This window comes from Phaethon aethereus (assembly GCF_964289735.1).
Source record: "Phaethon aethereus genome assembly, chromosome: 5".
Lineage (NCBI taxonomy): Eukaryota > Metazoa > Chordata > Aves > Phaethontiformes > Phaethontidae > Phaethon > Phaethon aethereus.
Genome location: NC_138579.1, coordinates 55,432,189 through 55,449,987, shown reverse-complemented (window position 1 = coordinate 55,449,987; position 17,799 = coordinate 55,432,189). Strand labels below are relative to the sequence as shown.

Here is a 17,799-nt window from a genome sequence, read left to right as displayed (position 1 = left end):
AGAACATCTGTGATCCTTTATCTTGTTACTGGCAGGTCTTTAAAACTGCCTCCAAAGCCTCTGCTGTAACCTGTTGCTGGGGTCTCTTTTCTGAAATCTCAAACCCTCTTTTACAGGACCATCAGAGCTGCGAGTGGCTTGTGAGCCCTTTGGAGGCTTAGCCCACTGGGTGAAATTCCTAGACAGATAACCTCTTTGCTGTAACCCAAAGCCCAAATGTGGACATTTGAAAATCTTCTGACCACAGCATGTGGGTGAAGACAGACCCTCAGATTGTTCACTTACTCCAGGTTCTCTAGTACTGCTCCAGGCAGGCAGCATGGCGCTAACGTGGCCACATCCATCATTCACACGCAGTGTCTCCTAAGCTCAACTCAAGGCAGATCACAGGGACTACTGCAGGTAGAAAACAACACAGCTGAAAAGGAGATGAAATACAGAGCAGTAGGGTCTAAACAAGTTCTTAGAATTGTGTTATCTACCCGTCTCAGGAGCAAACTGACAAGAAGGATGGGAGCTGGCCTGATTACTGTATGGTGAATGTATTAGCTAGGAGAAAAGTTCTCAGTAGTGAAACACTCAGGAAAAATTACCTCTGCTAACGGAGGAAAAAAAACCCAGCCAGAAACATCATCTCAGCAGGGAACACACACTAACAGACAGGAGCTTCTAAAGTAAACAGAAGCACAGTCCGCAGTATCAAAACATGGTGGTGTTCTGCTCTTTTTGATGCTTGCCCACTGCCAGCTGCAAAGTCTTCATGCTGCTGCTTTTATGCTCTGCAGTGTGATGTGAAACTCTTTGCAAAGCTGATACTCTCTGTATCTGTTACTTACTGTGCAACCTCCTGTATAGAGCCCCAACTTTAAGCAGTCATCAGTTGCTGAAAATTTTCCTTTACCTTTTGCCACAAGAGGACTCCAGTCTCCAGCGGCTCCCTGGGACATGTTTGTGTTTTTTCCTAACTTCCCCAGAGACCTGTTCTAGCAAACTTGCAATTAGGAACCTGGTTTAGCAGCAGCTTTGTTTTTCAAAATGTAAAATGAGCAAATATGTTTAGCTGTGGGCTGACTTTTCTGGAGCTCTAAACAGACAGTCTGCTATTTGTTAGCAAGAAACTCCTGCTCTATCCAGCTATGACATTAAATATTTTTGCTAAGGAACTTTGCCCTGGAAAATGCATGCAGGTAAAAGTAAGCTTTGCTTATTGATTGTATACAGCTGTGTTGAAGCTTACGGCAAATGATAAAGACCCATGTTTAATAACTTTTAATTCATTTGTTTTAAAGCTTCCTGCTTCTTGTCTTGCTCTGTGTCATGAGCTTAAGGGCAAGTATATTGCGATGCTAACAACCATTCATATAATGTCTGATTAAAATGGTTATGGCTGTAGAGACATTGTACTAATTATAATGATAGGAATATGGTTGTTCCTCTCAATTTCCATTTTAATAGAGGCCAATAAATATATCTGATGGCTTTTATGGTATTTAGTTTCTAGTCATAAATGGGTGCTTGTAGAACTATTGTAGATATGTTGTGAGATATAAGAAAGCATAAAATGCAAAACTTGTGGGCACTGCAAAATGATTATGTATTTGCATTTCACAGAGGTGGGGTCTGACCTCTGTTGAGGGGAAGAGGAGCTCAGCAGTTAGCAAAAAGTGAAGGAGATGCAGGGAAAAGTGTTGCAATAATTTCCTAGAGTAAACAGCAGGCTGCTGACCGGAAAGAACTGAGCGATCTGTCTGTTGCTGCAGCTCACCTCCCTGTCTCCCTTTATCACAAGTTTTAAACAGCACTGATACTGTGTTGTTACACATCTCCTAGGGTTGTTATAAAAAGACATTAGATATTGTTTTTAAGTGCCCTGACCATTAGGCTCTCTGGGTTGCATTATTGGATTTTAAGGGTTGGAGTAACACAACTGCATCACTTTGATTTCACTCTCCCAGCACTACAATTACAGCTTATTGTGTTTTGCTGGTTTTGTTTACCCTTGCTTATGATAGAGTTCACACCAGTTTACAAGCCCTCTTAGGACAGAGTTATATTGCTGTGGTGAGAAAGGTAGGTATTGCAAACACTGGCAAATGCCCAAAGAAAATATCACAGCTCCAGACACCCTAAAAGGAAGGCTGATTTCTTGCAAAGGAGAATTGAAGCCAGAAGGAACCTCAGCCCTAACTGCCAGGTACATCTGTCAGACGGCTTTTGCCAAAGGTGTATGTCGTATCAGGGGGACACTGATGAATTAGCTTTAAGCTAGGGAGCTCAGGTGGTGTTAGCACAGAAGCTGGTGCACGCAGCAAACCTCACCCCAAATGCAGGGTTGGGTCATGAGCTCTGTACCCCACAGCTACCCTGTTAGGGTTTTACGGGGAGCTCAGGTGTATCTGCATGACAGCACAGGCAAGGTAATCATAACCAGCAGAACCAGAGCAGATGTGTTGTATTCTGAATGGCTGTTAACAGAACAGACACTAGAGGGCTGTGGAAAATAGCCTTTAAAAATACTAGTGTTTGCATGGTTCAGTTTGCTCACTTTTCTGTAGGGGATTTATAAGGGGGAGAATGGGTCCAGGTCCTGTCTTTGATAGACAGGCAGGGAAGTGATGATGTCACTCTTCCTGTCTAACCCAGTCAGAGGACCCATCTGGTGCAAGGCCTGAAGACACAGCAAATCCAATTTCAAGGTTCTGTCAGAAATGCCATGGCTACCTGATGCAAAGCACCAGTCTGATGTAAATTTTCTCTCATGGTCCAGTTTTACTTACAAAGTACTGACAATTTAACTGGCAAGCCTTTTGCTTTGTGTATCCACATCATGAATGTCACGTGCTGTCCTAGAGCACATAGGAAAACATAACGTATTAATGTATTATTCTTTATCAGGGTCTCTTAACTGTTTTGACAAGAATGTTTTTGGATGCTCAGTTTTTTGTCAAATGAGCTTTATGTGGCGATGTGGCAGTGAACTGACAAAATGTTAATAATCATGGAATGATTGCCTGAGAAGAAAATAGTTTAGTGGAAAACGTAATCCAAAACACTTTTAAAAGGGTTTTAAAAACTTTTAAAACAGAAGTCCTTGGGAAGCGGACTCTTGAGTCCCATGGTGATTTGTGTAGGGAGGCTAGAAACCCTGGATCTACGTACCAAAGTTGCCAAGGAGCCAGCTGGACAAAGCCGATCTGCATGTAGACGGTGGGATCACTGTCAAGTCCAGGGTTTAGTGAAAAAGACATTTGGACCAGGCGAGGTACTGGCAAACTACGTGGTGCATTTCAGTGAGCCAACCCTAAAAGCAGAAGGGTGAAGGGAACAGAGGGCACAGAGAGGAGCCTGGTGTGGCCCAGATCAGACAGGGCAGGAGGCAGCAGGAAGAGGCAGTATGAGCCCCCAGGGTAAGCTGCTTCTGCCTCCAACATGGCAGCTCTGCCTGGCAGTGCCCTGAGCCACTGTGACAAGAGGCCTTGGCTCGTGCTTGTTCTGGCATCTCCATGCAGTGCCCTGCCCCATTGCACAGTACAGGCTTGCCCTCAGGGTAAAATTCTGGTGAGCTTTAAGTCAAAATCCCAACCAACTTGAAGGCAGCTGGAATCATGACAACTCTCCACACCTTGCAGATGATGATAGAAATCACTACAAATACAGGTGAATTTAATAATTACCTGCCTATGCAAGTGATTCAGGGACTTCTTTAATAGGTAGAGAAGGGCTATGGTGACCCTTGAATAGGAAGGACAGCTTAGGCTGTGTGATCTGTTCATAGTCTGGTTCATGCTTTGTACTAGAACTTCTGGGAAAGAGCAAAAATGGTGAATTTTGTCTCCATGCTGTACTCCTAGTGTACTCCTTAGGCATAGTGCATATCGTCCTATGTCTCACTAGGCTCTCTAGGAGAAAATCAGCTACCTCTACTGGCTAATCTTAGATACATGGATGCAAGGGCTGCAGGGTCGTGTAGCCCGTGGATGGGCTGGAGGCAATAAGGGAGAGAAATTGTGTCCTGGTCCAAGTTGAGCTTGCAGCTTTGGCTGAATTCATGATTTTTCTCTTGGATCTGAGAGAATTTTTCAATCAATGAGTTATTGCTCTTATAGAGTTGGAAGCTGTCTTCCTGGGTAGTATGAGGAACATCAGAGCTGGTGGGTCTTTGTCTTGGTTTAGAGGCTGCACACACTACAGAGAAAAAGGATCTAGCCTTTTCTGTGAAGGGTGGAGTAGCAGAGCACTTCAGGCATCTGGTTTAACATTTCTGGTTTCAGACACATGAGTCTGAGCTCCACGCTGTGTTTTGCACCAAGGGCACAGCTGTACATGGGTGATTCAGACTTGGTGAAAGTTAGACATGCATGTTGGTCATGTTATCCCCTTATGTGATTTTTGGTTTCAGAATGTTTGGGTGCCTTTTAACTCTGCTACTCCAAGTTTGGGTGGACTTTTGGCATTATCTTTTCCCATGGCAATGAAGGAGGCATGAAGTCCTGCTTGGCATCCTGCTCTTGGTCCAGCGTTGAACTGTGGGACCTGTGGGGTGGAGGGGAGAGGCAGCAGCAGTTAAATGCGTGTGGCTGGGTCGTTTTCTGCTCATGGTATTTTACAAAATATCATACTGCTGGTAAAGTCATGCCTCCCGCAAGGGGCACGCAGACTGCGGCCAGGGATGTGATGATTGGGTTGTCCTCCTTGTCTGGAGGAGCGTAGGGGTCCATGCTTGCCATGGGATTGATTTTTCATTCTGGATGCACAGGCAAAGCTGGGAGCGTGCCCGGCTGCATGTCAGGGCTGCCTATTACACGGGCGCCTTTGAGTCACGGCATCGGAGGATGCACACGGCTGGATGCTGAGACAAAGTGCTCTTGCAGCGGGAGGGCCTCGGCGTGGCGATTTCCCCAGGTTGAATGTCTTATCACCTTGCACATGGTGTCCGCGAACCCCAGGGATGGCTAGTTGCTTGCCTGGGGAGTGTTGGGGGGGTGTGGTGTCTGCATGATTTTTTTTGTTGTTGTTGTTCTTTTTTCTTTATTTACTCTGCCTTGGCTTCAGCCTCTCCCTGTGTCGAGGAGAAGAAAGAAACAAACTCCAGGGTGGAAATAACAAACCAAACCGAGCCGAGCCCGGCGGGGAGAGGCCGGGCGCTCCCGCGGGCCCCGGCGCGTGGACCCGAGCGCCGCGCCCGCTCCGCGCCGATCCCTCCCGGATTTTGCACGTTTCCTTTCTTCTTTTCCTCCCTTTTTTTCTTTTTTTTCCCTCCCCCTTCTATTTTTTCCCTCTGTTCCCGCTTCTCTTCCCTCCCTCCCTAGCGTGGTTGGATCAGTCTTTTGGTATTTCCTGCCGCCGCCTCCCCCGAGCAGCTGTCCGGCCGCGGCCCGCCGCTCCGCGCTTTCCGTGACGCGGAGGGGGAGAAGCTCCGCGGGGCCCACGCGTGTCCTGGCGGCGGCGATGCGGCGGCGGCGGCGGCGGGGCGCGGCGTGCTGAAGGCGGCGCCGCGCGTGGGGCTCAGCCGCCCCGATCAGGTAAGACGCGCCGGGCTCCCCCCTTCTCCAGCCTGTGAGTCGGTTGTCTCTGAGCTCTTTCCACCTAAAAAGCCACGCACCCCCACCCCCATACCACCGAAAGCTATAGTCCCCAAAATATCCTCTAAAAGCAGATACATCACCCAGTTACCCCAGTCAATCCACACACCCTAAGCCCGCCCTTCTCGTTCCACGCGCAGCCAGGCTGCCTATTTTTAAGCATAACGTGGTACCCCAGAGTCATGAGCCGTGATTTCAGCTAGAGGCTGAGCGTGTGTTGGCAGCTCCGGGAAGGTAACCCTGCTGCCTCTGCCCATGCTTTGCGCCCGGGTTGTGTCTAGGAAGGCTGTTCTGCCGTTTCTGTGTGTGCCTGTTGCGGTTTGGGGTTTGGCGGTGGGAGCTGTGGGGTGCCCCCCCCCCCGGTATCTCTGCATGGTAGGGTTGGATGGCTGGTGTGTGTGGGACAGCAGGCTGTCAAGGTGACATCGTTTCTTCAGATGTGTGGGCATATCTGGTCGGTGGAACCCATTTTTAATGTACTACTTCGAGAATGGTGAGGACATAGTCAGGAGACTGGCTGTGCTGATACAAATTAGCTCCGTGTAAGTGAGGATAGTAATTACCTTTCTTATAGGCACTCGTACAGATACCATACTGGAAACCATTTGCCTTGCAATCTAAAAACCAGGTAGACCTGAGTTGGGAAATGCTTTTAGCTTGCACTAAGTGAAGTGAGGCTGCATTCCCAAAGAAATATATATGCAGATACAGCTGTCTGCTGGATCAGAAACCATGTTTTTCAAATGCTACGCAAACCTGAAGTGCTGTAGTGTGAAACAATTGTTTAACATAAATGAGGAGGAAACTTCTTCAAGCTGTGTAGTCACCTCCTCACTTCATCCAGTGGCACCAGTATCTTTGTTGTCAAAATATTCCTTCCCTCTCTTTGTACTGATGCACAAGATAACAGTATTCAGCAATGTCTGTACAGCAGAGAGCAGCCACTGTATTGGATGTGTCCCCAGCTGCCACCTTTCCTCTTTGGCAGCAAGTTTCCAAAGAGGTGTGAGTGGGGAGGGAGGGAGATAAGCCTCAAGTCACACTTTGCAGAGCTTCCCTTCTGCGCATGGTAAGTTTTCTTGCCGAAAGTGGAGAATGGGTGTTCTCCACAGGGCAGCTCATGGTGGGATGGTAGGTGATCCTGAGAGTACACTCACCCCTGCCTGGTGAGGGTGGTGGTGGTTGACCTGGGCCAAAAAGGTGTGGGGACAGCCAGGTAGTCTGGTTCAGTGCCTGGGTTTACTTCGTGCCACTATTGATCAAGGTAGGGAGGGAAATTCTCTGATTCAAAGGAAAAAATGCAGGCCTTAATCCTGCCCACAGTCTGTTTTGGTCTGAAGTGGACAATGTGAACCTAAGGAATGATTTAATCATGGTGCTACATGAATGTAACTGAAAGGTGGATTTGCTGTAATCTTGTCATGGTACTTAATTTAATTTTCATGTGTTTTATTACAAGACTGATTCATCATGTGAGTGGGAGGGAGGCTTGTACAGTACAGGTGGTTTAGTTTCCATTGCTGGGTTAGGTATTTAGCAAGGTGCTTTCTTGGCTACAGCAGGGGAAAATGGCTCTGTGTTCAATACAGCACTACAGTTTGGAATTTGGGATATCTCTAGGGAAAGGCCATTCCTATAATCTGTAATGGGCAGCGTTTAAAGTCGGTGTGCTGTGTTCAGGAGCAAAACTCAGACTCAACTAATCCATGTTATGTTCATAGATCATAAACATTTTAGTTAATCTGATCTGAATTGGGTTAGACTTGCTTCATGGCCAAGGGACCTGTTATCTGCTGGAGGCAATAGTGAGATTGTCGGTGGTGCTAGGGGTGAAGGTCTTTTAGGGCTGGATCAGGGGCTTAAGAGGCGAAAATGAGACTGCCCTGAACCGTGTCAGCAGGGTCTTGCTGCTTTCAGAGCCATGGAGCACAGACCTCCCTTTGCAACTGCACAGATTTGTGCTATTTGATCTCCTGTTTTATTTGGGGAAAAAACCTGCATTTAGTGTTTCTTCCCCTGACCTCCCTACCTCTTGGAGCATTAATAGCACAGTGTTTTCTCAGCCAGAAATGCTGCTCCTCACGCCTCCACTCCTCAACATGAGACGTCTCTGGCAGCACATTGTAGGTGTTTGTGCATGCCTGCTGTGGTTACTAAGGTACAGGAAACAAGCAGCAGCTCGGGGAATGGGAACAGACAATCCAAATGCCACATACATTTGGGTTTGGGCAAGAATCATGGTGACCTGCTATGCCAGCCTGTCTCATGTGGGGCTGGGCTTGCTTACTCCTCGTGCAGGCTCCTGACTCTCATTGCCAGTATTTGTGCTGTGCTTTCCAGAGCACCAAGCTTCTGAGACTGAGCAAACTCCTCCCAGGTGCTGCTGTGTGTGGAGCTCACAGTCCTCCTTATGGAGTAGCGTGGTTGTGCATTTAATTGTACAGGGCTGTGTCTAAATCACAGGTGCTACCCTCATCCCAGCCCCTCCCCACCACTGTGGGTCCTTGTGGCTATGCAACGAAGGAGGAAGGAGACAACCATCCTGAAAAATACCCTTTTGATAAGCAGCTGCTGAGCCTCTGTAGAGGGCTAAGGAGCAGCGTACATCCTGCCCAGACCTTCCTGCCTGCTACTTTATTGCTCCAGAGGACGAGCTGCTGAGAACCCAGATCCCAAGTGGTTCTCTTCACACCTGGCTACACACTGCCCTGGTTTTGCAATCTCATCTTCCCATTGTACCTGCCTGCCTTCTTCATGTCTTGTCTTCCCTGCCCCCTCCATGGTGATGGGTTACTCTTCAGGGGTGGTTTTCCTGCCTGCAAAATTTACTACCCACATGCTGCTGCTGTGATACTAATTGGACACAGCACATTTTAGCATACTGTATATTTTAAGCCAGCCTTCACTTAGTAGCAGCTCTGAAAATCCTTGTTGAAATTCTTCTGTCCATTGCTACTCTGGAGGTGGTGGGAGAAAAATTAATTCATGGATGGTCTGTCCTGAGCTTGGAACGCGCGATCAGGTGAGCCAGGAAATAGCAAAACCTTCCCAAAATAATGACTGCTGACCAGGAGTATTTTATCACTGAGGGACACAAAAGCTGAGACTGCTTCAATAATTTCCGTTTCTGAGTTATTGGAATACTGTTTCAAGGTGTAGGGGTGTCGTGCTTGTGTCAGGCTCAAGGTACTGTATGTGCATCTGTATAATATGAAAAGATCAGGGGATTAAAGGGGAATATTCTGCAAAATTGGAAGCAGCTGACACCAGGCTAGTAAGAGTTAACCCTTAATGTTAAATGGTTTCTGCCCATCACAAAAGGAGAGTGGTGTGAAAAGTGAATTATTTTTTTAGGTTAGAATAGTCCAGCTACTGTGTGTTGGTTGTTTTTTTTTTTTTTTTGCATGTTTTTTCTTGCAACCTACATAAAAATATGTGGACATATCCCTTATTCTCTAGTCTCAGATAATTTTGTGTTGTGTCTGTAGAGCTACAGTTGAAGTTGTGCCACTGTTCCTTTTGGATTGAAGGATTTATAGCTATGTAAATTGAAAAGGCTCTTTTCTCCTCATTGTTTAATAAACAGCTAGGTGTATACCTAGGCTTTCTTCCTGCAATGTGTCACTGAGGTCTGTGCTATGGGCCAATATCAGAAACCTTATTGTGCTGGCAGCCTTCTTGATAATAGTTTTTGTATGTATTTTGTTAGACTCCAAGCCAAGCTTTGACTTCTTGGGAATTGGCTGTAGGGCTGTGTGAAGTTGAGTGTTTTGGCAACCAGGTTACCATTCGTATGGTTATAGTATCAGTGTAAAATTAACCAACTAAAGGCAAAAGAAATACACACGTCCTTAATAAACTGGGACATGTGCAGCTATCCTTGTCAGGGGAAAAAATACTCAACACCAAGGCTGCCTGCATCATCCTGTCTAATCTGTCATTGAATCAATGTGAAATTGTACCCCCAAGGAATAATGTAATAGCTATTTTGTGTGTATTCCCAATATGGGATGCTACTATAGTAAAGTCCCAAAGGGTATGCTGTCTAAATTCATCAGCAGGGACTAAGATAAAAGCAGACTTGCTGTTTATCTTTAAGATGCAGAATAGCAGCATTGAGTGATGAAATGTCTAGCTCTGTGTTGAGTGGAAAGCTTGAATGTGAACTTGGTCCGTTTGCATTCTAGCACTTTGAGCACAAAAGCAGTGTCCTGCTAGCTCTCCTCTAGTTTTCTTACTGCAAAAACATGAAATTGCTCTAAACAGCACTTTAATTTCCATGCTATAATGCTGTTTGTTCCAGACAACTGTTTGTGTGTTGTTGCTCCTTCCTACCTTCAATGCTGCAGAGACAGTTTGGCTTTTGTTACCTGTTTGATGCCAGTTAAGAGTGCAAAGCCTATGCTAGCATTGCACTATTCAATTGTTTTGCTCTTTTCTCAGCTTATAATGACAGGGAATTCTCTCCTCACAGCAAATATTTGCCATGTCCCAGTGAGGAGAAGGGAACTCTGCTGCATTGTGTGGTGTGGGTAACTGTTACTCACTGTGGGTAATCTTGGCAGAATAAAAAGAACAACTTACATTTTGTTTTAATCTTTTCTTTTGCCTTTTTTCTTTTTGGTATGACTTCTCAGCATCAAGAGAGAATCGCTTTTATGTAGTAGTGGCAGGTGACCGAGGCTTTTTGACACTTTACCAAACATTGCACGGTTCACTGGGGGAGCTGCTGCTGGCTCATCTGTAAAATCCCTGGAAACTGAATGTGAAATTGCCACGGGAATTAATGCGGGACCGGGGGGAGTTATTCTGGTAAGGTCCTGGCATGGATGCAAATAGATGAGATTCACATTTTATAAGATGAATCTTTCTGCCTCTTCTTGCTGTGTTGCTTTGAAAAGAACCTCACGCAATGCTGCAAGCCTGACAATTGTTGATACAGTGAATAATTTTTTTCCCTTTAACCTTACTAAGGAAAGAAATCTCAATTTGCAGATTGTTTCATGATCTTTTCTTTCATATGTGGGTCAAAGAAGGTTCAGGTCTGAGCAATATCAGTTTTTTTATATCAAGTTGTAAATCCTTACTTGGATTGTGAAGGCTTTCTGTGAACACTGAATGCACCATACAGATTGCAGCACTAGTGGGCAAGGCAGTAATTTAAGCTGCCTTCCATGGAGCTCTCTGTTATTGTCAATCTAGAGCAGGACACAGGTGTGTCAGACATGAAGTACACAATCTTTGTATTTTTGAATTTGGTTTAAAATAAATTTTCTTCTCTTCATTTTAACATCTGTTAATTTGGCCCAACCTCCTTGTCTTGCTCTGCCTTTGTAACATCTCTCACTGAAGAGGAGATGTAATTTATTAAAGAATGGATATAAATGGATTATTTTTTTGTCTTAATTCAGGTTCAGTGAATGCCGACCAGGTCCCATATTTTTTTGACTGATGATCCACCCCGGCTTTGTTGCCTATAATCACTCTGCTGTTACTACCTGAATTTCTCTCTGGACTCCAGGTCATGGGAGGCACATTGGCATACCTGCACTCATTTATTCATACATCTATGCATTGCAGTAGACTCAGGGAGCTCTAGTTGTGGGCAAGGCTGGAGGCTGTGTAAACCAAGCCTAGACTGTCAGGCATCTAACTGATTTTTTTCCAAGCTGGTATTCAAGTTCTGGCTTGTGGAAACCCTCAGCATAGGTGCTGAAAGCTTTCTTTTCCAAGAGGGTGAGGTATGCTGAGAAGCTGGGAGGATCCCCTAGCCATGAGCATATCTGAAAAGTGTGGTGTAGGATCTCCTATTCCTGAGTGCCCTGAGTAGGTAAGTGGCCAGGGTGTGTGAACATCAGCTTCCTATGCCTTTTTCATCTTCTTTTATGTCTGCTTGGATTACATGTTCTTTGGTGTCAAGGTCTATCTTTTATTGTAAGTTCACACAGTGTCTAATGTGATGTGGCCTTGGCTTCTGCTGGGCTGTTCTGTAATATAAATAATCCCATTGTGTAGGCAAGATACTGAATAACTCCTCTAAATTAGCTACAAGAGCGGGTGTAAGAGTGCCGGTTTTATTCTCTTCTCCAAACAGGTGCATCCTCATGAGGAAATAAAAGGTAGGTAGGGGCCAAGTGAGAAACATTGAGCAAGAACTGACTGTGACTCAGAAGCAATTTAACCACGATAATCCCTACAGTGCTAAAGATTCCTTTTCCCAGAAATGCACAATATGCTGTTCTCTGCTGTAAAGGTGTTGTCAGCTGACATCATTGTGTTAATATAAGCCTTGCTGTTATCCACAAGATGCACGGTTAGCAGAGAGCAGCTCTAGTGCTGGCTGCTAGTTATTGCTAATGTTCTCCCAATTGTTGAACAACAATATAGTAAAGATACTTCCTGCTTAATATTTTATTCCTAGTGGCTGGTATGCTTACATTGTGTTAAAAATAATGTTTCTAATATCATGTCAAGTATTACCAAGCCAGTGTTTGATTTATTTATGAGAACGTAGAATGACCATTTACCAAGAGTCTCTCTTGGATACCTCTTGTAGATTCTTTTTCTTTGCTGAGTAGCACTGTAGAAATTAATTGCTTTAGACGGACTTACCTTCTAGGAAAAACCTGTGTTTGGGATTTTCACTTCCTTCCATGGTACAGATGTGAATAGGCATGAAATCCATGTCTGCATTTTGTCCTCACAAACGAAATAACTTTGACTGCAGTGGGATTGCTCTAAATAGGGACTTGTTTGTGTAAGTCAATGTTTGCAGAACTGGATCTTCCAAGCTTTTACCACTTACCACCATATATTTATTAGATGGCATGTAAATGCATGTGGCTTCTTACCTGATTTTCTCCTGGCCTCTGTAGTTTGATCTCCTGTGGTGTTTGACATCCTGACCCTCGTGAAGACTGTTTTCTTTCCTGTTGACTGCATGGCAGCCAACTGCTTTTTATCCTGTGTGTGTCTCAGAAGTCACATTAACAATACGTCGCTATCCGGAGAAAACTTTTGCTGAAAGCACATAAAGGCAATAATTTGCCATGTTATTTTGTAAGATGCAATTTTTTTCCTCATATAAAAAATGGAAACTTTGTTGAGGTGAATGAAAGTGGACAGAGAATCAGAGCTCAGATACTGTCTCCGCAATGCGAAAGGGACATTGTGCTCTCATTAATGAGATTCCCCTGTTTTCCCTTGGAGATGTGGTATTGAATTTGGAAATAGAATTTTACCAATTTTCAGCTGAACATCTCGCTTTCCTGCTCACTGAATAGATACAAACCCTTATTGTTTAATAGCTAGATTCATTTTTAACTGATAGATTTTTACAGAGGTAAGATAAAAGCTCTGAAAAAGCAAGTCTTTTTTCTAGACACTATTTAATTTGCCATAATTATATTAAGTGCTAAATTGAAAGGGGCTTTTCTAGTTAAGATGAGGGTAATGAATAGTTGTGTATTATTACCATAGCCACGATGAGGGAAGAAAGAAGAGATTTAAGATTTGCTCCAGACAGAAAGAAAATCTGCATCAATGTGATCCTTGATAATTTAGTTTCCTCTCTATTGCTGACTCCAAGGTTTTGCTAGGAGAGCTTTCTGCCCTTTGTACCTCAGGGATGCAGCAGTTTTTGAAAGGAAACAGCAGGCACTCCAAGTGAAAATGCCTGTGGAGATGGAGTTCACTTCCAAGCCAAACCTGGAGCTACATAAGCAGGGGCACTGCATGGAAAATGCTATTGCAGGAGCTGGCTCTGAACGTGCTGGATTGTAGCATGGCTCCCTGGAGGCTCTTCTCCCTCCGGGCTTCGCCCACGCTGCAGAGCAAGGTGTAGTTTGCTGCTGTTTTCTGCTTGTAGCAAGTTGCAACAGCTCAGGTCCTGGGGCTGGCTGGGCTGGTTGAGTGGGGGCACACCAGCTTGCCGCACCATGTGCTGGTACCTGCCTCTGTTCTTCCCTGCCTGGAGCTGTGGGCAGCTTGTGCAGATGGTTGCTTCCCTCAGTCTCCCTTGTTTGAGGGCCTGAGCAAATCACCAGGTGTGCGGAGTTGTATATCCTATGTAAAAACTCACCAGCTCTTTGGTTTGCCATGTTTGGTGCAAATGAGAATGGTGTCTTTATGCTTTTACCGTGGAGCTACTGTAAGCACATCCTGCCTCTCCATGTGGATGAAAGTGACTTATTTGGGACAGGATTTCACCAAGTCTTCAGAAGCTGAAACAGTCAAGGGGAAACCAAAGCACATTCCCTCATTTATTTACCTCTGTACTCTGGGGTCCAAGATGCCTCTTCTCATTGCTCTCTACAACTACCTGAAAGGGGGTTGTGGTGGGATGGGTGTTGGTCTCATCTCCCAAGTAACTAGCAATGGGACAAGAGGAAATGGCATCAAGTTGTGCCAGGGGAGGCTTAGACTGGATATTAGGAAAAATTTCTTTACTGAGAGAGTGGTCAAACATTGGAATAAGCTGCCCAGGGAGGTGGTGAAGCCACCATCACTGGAAGTATTCAAAAAATGTGTGGATGTGGCATGTCAGGACATGGTTTAGTGGGCATGGTGGTGTTGCATTGATGGTTGGACTTGATGATCCTAAAGGTCTTTTCCAACCTTAATGAGTCTGTGACTCTCCGCAGCATACCTTCCACTGGCTTCTCTTGCTGTCCTGCTAGGACTGCTGCCAAACTGATGCACAGGGATGTGTCCCATACAAGCATTTTTCTGCTGGGAATTGTTCTTGGGCTGTTCTCTTACCTCTCAAAGTCTATCAAGAGTGCATGGGATTGTACTTGACACTTGTGATCCCCGGGCTGGATGTGAACCCCCGGGGAAAGGCAGTGCGTGAATTATTTAATCTCTTGAGCATTAGTCTCTTGTCTAAAAGGCATTAAGCAATATGGAGCTTTTTGCTTGATTTAATAGAGGGTCTGTGTCAGCCTCACCTGAACTTCAGAAAGCTGAGTATTTTGAGCACTAAAAGTTCATTCCCTTGTTCCAAATTCCTTGGACTGCAATATGGGAGACTTGCAGCAATGTAAGCAGTATCTGCTTCTAGGTTGGTCAGAAATATTCCTGATAAATGTTGTGTTTTCTTCCCTTCCCCAGTAATTTGGTACTTCTGGATTCAAACAGGTTGAGGCAATGAAAGTAGCGTAATTTTGTGGTTAAGGCATCTGGCTTTGGATTCAGATCAGTGTTAGTTCCTGCTTCCATCACAGGCCTTGTATGGCTGTGGGGAGATAGCTTGCACCCCTGTGCCTCTGCCTGCATTGGAAATATAATGAACAGGAAGTAAGTTTTGGGGTTGGGTTTGTTTTTATTTTCCTGTGCTGCTGGCCTTCAAGACTCTGTTACGAGGCTAGGGAGAAGGTCTGATCTCTTCTCTGGGTTATTTGGCCTTGTTTGCCTGCCCTGTCCTAGCCAGAGTATGGTTGTTTACTCTCTGGATAAAGCTAGTGGGAAATCTTCAGCCGCCTCTTTTTTTTTTTTTTTACTGCCACTTTTTTGTCATGCTCTTTGCTTTCATTTAATGTCAAAATTAAATGATAAGTTAAATAGTGTAGCTCTTAATAATGTTTTGAAAATGAGCTGAGCTGCACACATAGATGGTGCCCCCAGGAAGCCTTGAATTATACCATAGTATTTTTAATGGGCAATCCTACTGAGCTCTAAGCTGTTGGCTCAGTGAGTCTATCTTAGATGAGCTACAGATGAGGCTTTCAGTACTGTAAATATCTGTACCGTTTAGTTTTGAGTACCAGAAAATGAAACAGCATATGAGATAATAAAAAGGTTTATTTTACTGAAGTCAGTAGAGCAATTTTTTCCTCAGGCTGATTTGGAAATGGACCTTAGAAGAATTAGGTGGAGGATAAATGCAGTGTTTAGGGGCTAGAAATGTTTAACAAGGAAGACGAGTTGGCCCGTTGCGGGTTGCCCTGCTGCTTGGTCACAGCACGGTACAATACTCGGACAGCCTGGAGAAAGACTGTGTGGCACTTGGCATGGTGATCTTGTAAGGTGCTTACCTGGTGAGTAAGTGGGTTCAGATAGGAAGGCTGGAGTTTGCTTTTTGGACAATTTGGTTTTTCTTTGCATTCTGGATTTTAAATCCAGAAATATCAGTCCTATAGATCTCATTTGACTTTGCATACACAAGCCACAAGATTTTAGCCTGGGATTCTTACCTGATGTCTAGTAACTTTTGGTTGAATTACAGTATGTATCTTAGGCATGCAGTGCACTTTAATTTTTGTTGGTGATTCTTTTGTGCTCTTCAGCAATGTGTGCAAAGGGTAATTATCTTTACAATAAAAGATGTGTACTTTCTTTCTAACCTGGCTTTTTTCTAGCTTCATTTTTCTAGCTTTCTGACATCTTTTCCCTCTAAGTAAATGCAGTCTATGCTCAGGTGATGCTTTAAGTGTCTTTGATTACTTAAGGAGGTTGAACACCTTAAATCTCTCCTGGCAGTTGATTTAAGACGTGGACACAGCCTTGTGGTTTTATGCTGGGTCCTTTCCAGTTTTTCATGATACTGTATTTCAGGTAAAGATAAAGTTTGCATGTGTTAATGCCAGCAGTGATCTTGCAACTGCCACAGAAAGAAGTAAGGCTGCCTTTTGGCTTTTACTTTTTTGTTCCTTCCCCCGCCTTGTTTATGCTTCCAGGAATTGAGTAAGTTCTGCTCACCCACGGTATTGCACTTGGCATTCAGACTCTGTTGGTTAGCTGCAATTCGTTATAAATTGGAGCCGTTTTGGAAAACTAAGATATGTGTCTGGACAGAGAGGAGGGGGTGTTTTGGTCTGGTGTATGGCAACACAAGGTTATTTATTATAGATTGTGCTCGCTGCACTTTAATAATCTGCTGACATTTTTCCAGTAATAAAAAGGTCAAGGAAAAAAGTTGCTTCCTACAAATCATGGCATTTGATTGTTGTTATTAAACAGAGCATGGTTTCCTTGCAATGAAATTTCAGCCATCCACAGCTTTGTAGAAGACTAATTACCCTCTGGCTGGTACAAATTTATAAAAATAAAAAAGCAGCTTTCTTAAGCATCCTTTATATACCACTGGCCCCTGTTCCAGTGGTTTGTCCTTTCCTGAAGCAGGGTATAGGGAAGATGCAAGGAAAAAAGTGTGCCTTCAACACTGAATACAGTAGTGATGCTCAGAAGTTGGTACTTGGAAAATGAGACATTAAGTTGATTTAAAAGACTGCTAGAATAATCTCTCTGCTCTTAGGTTCACAAGATCTTATATATTCCTAATTTTTAGCAATGGTTTTCTGTGTTACCTATTAAGAGTATTCTGCTATGTCCAAAGTACAGTAAGTAATTCAGTGAAATATAACTCTGCATCCTTTTCTCATTTGCCTCCAAACTTCCCTGTTGATTTTTTGTCTTTGAGATGCCTCAGTTTGAAACTGCAGTGCCATTTTTCTTGTGACCCCAAATGGCCCTTACTGATACAGAAATCATACTGTTGGAGGCAAGGCTGTGGCTTAAATATAACAGTGGTGGTTGGGCAGCGGATGAGCGTTTGCAGTCAAGTTGGACATGCTGTAACACCAAGCCACGATCAAGGGCTTGGGTGGGAGCTTGAGGGGAAAGGTGCGGACACCTCGCAGGGTTACTGTTTGTGGGGGCAGCAGGCATTTCTGGCACGTTAATGAGTATTAGTGCTGTGGATTAGGGTATCTTGTTATTTTTCACAAAGAGGCAGCATAGCTGGTGTGTTTTTGTTAAAGGAACAAAAGTGTCTTGCAAGGGCAGTGCTGGCTTGTTTCTCTTGTAACCGGGCATTTGCTGCTACCCCTCCCTAAAGCATCTCTGTAGATACCTAAGAACACATGCCTAGAAAGCTGAATTACAACAATTACATGGCTACAGTGGACAGAAGAATTGTGTGCTGCAATTCTTACTGCCAAACCACCCTCCAAATGAATTTGAATGTAAATACTTTCAAAAAAGGGAGTGCTGAATGGTCTGTATTGGCAGAAACAGCATGTGTAGTCTCTGGCTAAGCAAGTCAGGGTTTTTTTAGCACTTTACGATGTCATTATGTGAAAGTCCAGTGGGCAGAAGCTACATATTTAGCTGCCTGAGAATTCAATATTGCTATTAATTGGTGTCGGAAACAAGCCAGATCCACTTGAAATTGATTTGTTGCTAAAAGTGCTGTTTTGCCATTTGAATTACTTCAGCC

The 17,799-nt window shown here is 44.4% G+C and overlaps 1 protein-coding gene across 1 annotated transcript in view; it reads left to right on the top strand.

Moving 5' to 3' along the window:
• Positions 1-5,976: 5,976 nt before the first annotated feature.
• Positions 5,977-17,799, top strand: part of OSBPL5 (oxysterol binding protein like 5) — a gene marked incomplete at its 3' end in the record, with an annotated part of 142,154 nt that continues 130,331 nt past the window's right edge. The window contains exon 1 of the mRNA XM_082000852.1: positions 5,977-6,036. The remainder of the gene's footprint in view (positions 6,037-17,799) is intronic.